This window comes from Apium graveolens, chromosome 3, assembly GCF_009905375.1.
Source record: "Apium graveolens cultivar Ventura chromosome 3, ASM990537v1, whole genome shotgun sequence".
Classification (NCBI taxonomy): domain Eukaryota; kingdom Viridiplantae; phylum Streptophyta; class Magnoliopsida; order Apiales; family Apiaceae; genus Apium; species Apium graveolens.
The window spans coordinates 217,201,358-217,208,501 of record NC_133649.1 but is presented as its reverse complement, the minus strand read 5'-3'; positions in this window follow the sequence as shown (position 1 = coordinate 217,208,501).

Sequence of the window (7,144 nt, the reverse complement as noted above, 5' to 3'; positions counted from 1 at the left end):
AGATCAGTGGTCATTAGGCAAACAATTAAGAAGTTAATCAAAGGGATAAGAGAGGATGGTGTCATCCAACCAATAGAAATAGGACAAAGGAGGGGTGATGACATCATAAAGTGATGCAAGCATGACATAAGAGGGAAGGAAATGTGGTGGAATATTAACCACACAAAATCAAGGGTAAATGGGTAATTGACCTAAAACAAAACAAAACTAATTCAACCAACCAAACAAATATTCATTTTCATCAAAACAAAAACACAAAATTCTCCTTCATCCTCCCTTTGCTCTCGGCTTTTGCCATTTTCAAAGAAAACAATTTTCAAAATTCAAGTTCAAGGCTTCCTAAATTGGTAAGATAATTCCCTAGTATTCCTTATGCATAGTTATGGCTATTCTACGAGTTTAAGCCTCCAAATCATTCACAATCTTCTTCAAGAAATCAATGAAGAAGACAATGAATAGTGACTTCAAGAATTTTAACTTGATTTTCTTGTTTTTCCTTTAAGATCCAAGCATCCCTAAGTCATCTCAAGACTTCTTAAGGCTTCCTAGCCACTCACACCACTTCAAGGAAGGAATATCATCTCCAAACCCTAGCTTTACTTTGTTAAATAGGATGATCCTAGTTGTTATGGTGATATAGTAGCTTAATGCTTGTTGGTTTAGAATTTGGGTTGGAGTGGTAGTGAAATGGATGGTGAATCTTGTTGTTTTGGTTAAAAGAACTTAAGTATAGTTAAATTCAAGCTTAAGCATAAGTATAAATGTTAATACTGAATTGATTGGGGCTGTTAGGATGTGGTATGGATGGAGTTTGGATTGGGATGTGATTGTGGCTTGATTATGGGTTGTTTTGGAATGGTTTAAATTTGGGAAATCGCGTAAACAAAGCCGTCGTAATGCCCGATTTACCGTAGACTGTTTTTGTTCTTAACATCAGAACCCTTGAACTCACTGCTAGGTTTTGACCATTTCTATGTTTAGATAGTTCATGTTATGAGCTTCGTTTTGATATGTGGTTCGTTTGATTCCGATGAACGGTTTAGGAGAAACGGCCGTTTTAAGTAATGACGTTTCGCGAACGAACCCTTACCCCTCGCCTTACTTTGAAACATAGGTTAAAGACCTTAAAGGACTAATTGAAGTATGAAACAGTTATGTAAGGTGTAATAGGCAGTTGGTAAGACACCCGCGAAGGAATCTCCTTAAAACCCGTAATGGTTAAATTATTAAAAATGGTGGAGCCGAGGGTACTCGAGTGACTTAAGAGAATCAGTAAGCGCAAAACAAGCGTTAGAGTCTAAGTTAGTTAAAGTATAGATTTACAAGTGACTTTGGTTTAATTCCAACTTACTTGTTGTTTATAGGTTACTAGACTCGTCCCGAGCCTTTTATCACCCCCAGTCGCTCAGGCAAGTTTTCTACCCGTTATACTGTTGTTGTGATGTATATGTGTATATGCATGATCTTGCGATAAATGCATATTTGTTATTAGCAAGTTCTTGCGATATATTGTAGCATGTGATATGGTATATATGCATGCATGTTTCATATTCTTGGATTATATATCTGTTGGTTAAAATGCTTACAGTTGTATAATACCTATGCTAGAGATAAGCGTTATTGAGTTTACCCTTAGTATAGAGGATCAAAAGGTGAACATATTTCTAAACCGGGAGTCGATGTTCCCGAGTATAAAATATATATTTTATATATATATGGTTATAGTTTTCAAAACTATTAATCGAATAAGGTTTATTCGATAACTTTAACTTTATTTTATTACTGAATATTATTTGAATATTCATTCGGGGACTTATGACTCAGTTTATATTATTTAATAAATATTATTTGAATATCCATTTGAGGACCTATGACTCCGATTATTTACTGAAATATATTCTTTATTTTATTAAATAATAAGGTGTCGATAATCAAACTTATTTTTGATTATTCAAATAAAGATAGTACTTTCGTATAAGTATATCTTTGGTTATTTAATACTCATTTCAAGTATAAGTTTTACAACTTCTACTTCAATTATTTGTATAAAGATTATTCTTTATGGGAATATTATTTAAATAATAATATTCAGATATTTTCTAATATATTGGGACTGATTTACTTTATTAAATCAGCATTACTCCAAACACTCTTTAAAGTGTTTTCGAGTCTTCAAAATGATTTTTAAAAGTTAGAGCGGATCCCAAAACTCATTTTTATATTTAAGATCTTCCTTTTAAAAAGGGGATTTAAATACTCGCTCAAAACCTGAGGGATCCGGCTCTATGGTGTATTTTATATTCGCAACAAGGTTACAGTTTTGGTAAATGAATTGATTACTTACCCAACGTTCGGGAAGTAAGTCCATCTATCGAGTCGGCATAAGCAACATGGGCTCAGTGGGCGTCCATGATAGTGTAAGTGGCTCAGTGGGAGTCCATCAAATGCATAAGTGGCTGAGTGGCAGTCCAGCATAAGGTCCTATTGCGACCAGGGTGATGACCAGTGGGGAATTCGTCCATCTACTAGTAGAAAAGGTTACTTATTGGTATCTTTGCCTGATCAGCAAGATATCGGGTTTATGCCACAATTCTTTTTCCCTTCCAAAAATTTATTGGATGTTACAAACTCTGTTCATACTTTACATGACAGAGGTTTTCAGGGACTATATAAGGAAGATGTATATGTGGATATATATATATATCGGAACTTAATGAAGTATATCATAACTTCATTTCCTTCAATACTACTTCAAAGATTTAATCTATTCAAATCTGTCTTGTAGTCTCATCTATGTGATGAACTTTTGAACTAATTATAACTTGAACGGTGGTAGTTCAAGTAGTATTTGGAAAAGATATAAGTATATTGGAGTATCTTGTAACTTCATCTTTTTAAACTTATATCTAGTTAATGTTTGTCTTATGATTGACAAAGACTTTCAGAAAAACGTTGAGACAAGGTTAGATATATGAGATCACCTTGCAACGATATTTATTTTTATACAGTTATAAACTGGAACTCTGTGTATATTATGCATGGAAGAGGACTTCCAAGATTTTGAAAAGTATATGTATATATACTGAACATTTTGCGACTTCATCGCATTAAGATATCAAACTTGGTTCATTTCTTTTGACCAAGACTTTCATGAGTACTATGAAAAGGCTCATATATTGTTAATCATTATAAATATTATTTTGGTGGGCTTGCTGCTCACCCTTGCTTTCTTCTTTCATCACACAACATCAGATAGATAAGATGAACAGGACCAAGCTCCCAATTCGCAAGCGGATAGGAAACGTTCCGCAGCTTTCTGGAAGCGTTGAGGCCGCTGTAGCTGAGGTAGAAATTACCAAGAGGCTAAGTTTTCAACTAATGATGTACCAGACTTATGTATCTTTATTAATTGTAATAATGGCAAAGAAATGTAAATCTATTCAGAAACCCTTTTAAGGTGTAATGGCATAGAATTTTGGAATAAAATGACTCGTGTTATTTTTGGATATTCATCTCTGAGACTATAACTTGTGGTGTGTGTGTTTATGGTGGGGTCACAGTACAGAATAGTTGATTATTTATTAAGATTGGGTGTTATTAATGGAAATGGAACTCGTGACAACCCGGATCCCCGACCCCGGATTTGGGGGTGTTACAGAAATGGTATCAGAGCTAAGCATTATAAATCTCAGAGATGATGTGACGTTAAGATAATAACTAAGATAATAAGAACTCTTGCCAAGTTCATAGTCGGGCTACCTAACGTAGTACTGACAGTTAAAACCCTTACGGGAACCCTTATAAATATCGTGATAGTAACATAGTTCGTTCTCGTATAGGGCAGCGGGGCTCCGAACCCTGAGGTTCAGGAGCATCAGCATGAGGATGTTTTATTACAAGTTGGAGATCAAATTGTGAATCCGATAGAGTACCCTAATGAGGGACCGGATGAGGTTCATATTGAAAATGTTGTGGCTGATGAGGATCTCATGGAGGATCCTAATGAGAATGAAGAGAGGACCGTTGAGGAATTGATGACCGTAGTCAGGGCGACTATTAGAGCAAGAATGGCCGCGAGGGTGGCACTAGAGGACGAAGAGTTACCAAGGGCACAAAGGTTAATGAAAGCAGAAGGAGTGGGGCCTTCCACGACACCAATTATACCAGTATCAGACCCTCTTCCAGAGGTTCCTGTAGACATCCATGAGGTTCCACCAATTCCTGTTCCATCCCCGGTACAGAGCCCAGCACCTACTGAGGAAATGCCACCTTTATCTCCTGCACCATTGTCACCTGATACCGTGCTTGGTTATCCATTTGGATCTCCTGGGTCTGCACCACCTGCACCCCATGGACTGCTAGATGCTACCACTCAGGCTTCTCTTATCGCCAATTATCATATGACTTTGGGTGGCCTGTCCGAGGCCCGTAATGTTAGGAGTGATCAGTTGGATCGACTTACTGCACCAAGGATTGAGGGCGGGGTACTTCCGGCGGGATTAGCTCATAGCATGGAAAGGATTGAGGCTACCACCCATGTTACAGCTAGAGGCCATCTTGAGGGTCAGATTGATCCAGCTCTACTTGCACTTATCCTAGACCTCATCACCGCTTTAATGGAGCAGGTTAGGGATGTCGTGCGTGCTCGCATTTCTTGATCCATGGTAGTGTGCAGAGCCAGAGCAATCAGACAAGGGTTTCATGTAGCACCGCTTTTGGAGGATTAGCCTAAGTTATGAATGATTAATTTTAATGACTAGATGATTATCTATGGTAGTACTTTTGGGTTATAAGCGATCAGATCAAATGATGTAATTCTCTTTAATATGTTCAGTTGTTGTACCCTCGAACAAATGGTTATGTATATATTCGTTAAATTCAGTTCAGATGAGTTGTTGTGATAAGATCACATTGTTAATTGCTCTATTAACACTTAAGAGAGTGTCATGAAGTTTATCGAACTTAAGAATTCATAATTTGCAATCGTGCAAGGACTAAATGAGGGAAAGACTTAAGCAAAGTAAGTAAGACAAATATCCAGAGATTCTCAAAAATTTTCCAAGTAATATGCCCCCACAAGGAATAAGATTAGGGTCAAACCTTGAATGTGATAATCAGGGAGGTCACAATTAAGATATAAGGAACCCAGAATATAATAAAGGGAAAAATGAGGATTTCAAATTAAAAGATGACCCCAATTATGGGGAGTAGGAAGAAATATTTAGACTAAGAAAACAGAAGTCGAGCGAGGTAAGAGGACCCGAGACGGTACTCCTATACGGAAATTCATGGACCTGTCTAAACAGAACTTATACTTTATTTCCTAACCACCACCTTGAGGGAAACAATGTAGTGGGAAATTCTTTCAGAATCTTTAAATCGCTAAGCTCTCAGTGTTCCAAGGAACAAGTTGACCCAGTTGAGGCCAGAGCCTGGCTAAAGGAAATATAGGAATCATTTGAGATTCTAAATGATTGACGAACCACAAAAGACTATTTTTGTCACTTACCCTCCTAAGAGGGAGACCACCTGCTGGTGAAAGACCAAGGAAGGCACAGAGCAAGAGATTATAATAAACTGATTTAAGTTCAGTCAATTATTTTCAGGAAAGTACTTCCCAAGGTTATGGGGATAGTGTAAAAGCTTTAGAGCCAGAACAAAGGCAGACGAGTATGATGAATTATGAATCTAAGTTGTAAAAGTTGTCAAGATTCGTTCTGAGGACACGAATCCAGAATGACGGGATGTTTGAAATCGATTTATGTTGGGTTGGTTCATGAAATAATGATAAGAGAAAGGAAAATAAAAAAAAGAAACTGAAGTGGAAAGAAATATAAAGGCAATAGAGTTTGAGGAATGATAAGGAAGTTGGGTATGAGGAAACCCTAAAGACTCGTAGCAATAGAAATAGAAAAGTATGTAATCGTCAGGATGAGGGTGATTCACCATGAGTTAAATTGATGGTTGAAGGAATAAGAGATACATATATTTTATCCCCTATAAGTTGGGAGGATTTGAGGAAACCTTGAGATAGTTTGAAGGATAAATATTGAGACACGGATAGACTGAGGAGACAAGAAAGTAAGAAATTAGGAAAAATTGGATGAAGGAAGTGACCTTCAAGAATGTGAAGTGTAAGACCGGTGGCTTGATACCCATAAAGGGAGACACCATGTATGAAAGATATCCCAACATTGAGGTGACTGTTGAGATAAACAACAAAAGTAAATAAGGAATTATTAAGATGAAGTTCGCGTTGAACACGACCAATATCTTCCAGAACATCCTTGTTATCGTTACCAGATTAGGCAAGAAAAGCGGATAACCGTTGTTATCTTTTGGAGGCCATATTGATTGACCTCATTTTTAATACAGATGTTATTGTGAAATTAGGCATATACTATCGAGGTGGAAATGATTGAATAAGACACCCTTATCAGGGTTATATGACTTGATTTATCCACGGAAGGATGCAGGTACCTTTTAAAGGTGGAATTAAGGATAAAACATCGGTAACTTAAAATGAATCTTGGGGGAATGCATAAAGGTTGGCATTTCACCCTTAATAGGGACAGTATGAGTTTTGATAGTATAGAATGAAGGATTAAGGTAACAACAACCTTTAAGGATCAGTGGAGAAATTTTTCAGAAGTATATAGACTATGATTCTGGTATTAATAAATGGTATCTTGATACGCCCTGTGCCTAGGGTGTGCCTGATGAAGGATTTAAGGATAACCTTAGAAGTTTTACAAGGAGAAAGGTAATATTCAAAGTTCTCAAGAACAGAAATTTTGATGAAGGAAATATGGCGTAATTATAATAATGCCAAGTGGGGCACGTGTTAAACCACGAGAAAGTATGGATCGAACCAGTAAAGGTCGAAATTAGTCAGGGCAATTAGGACCTAAGATAAAAGATGTTCTAAGTACGATCGAGAGTCAGTCGCGACAGTGATTAACCTCTAAAGACTGAGGCAATAACTTATGGAAAAATGGTGATTTTTTTTACTCATCAGATTTTAAGGAAAACATCTTCACATAAGCTGTGATTGAAATGGGGTAGAAAATTAGTGAAAGTGGTTAAGATGACATTGATTGTAAGGAAATATTACTATCAGGAAAGGCCAAAGAGGTGGCCGACA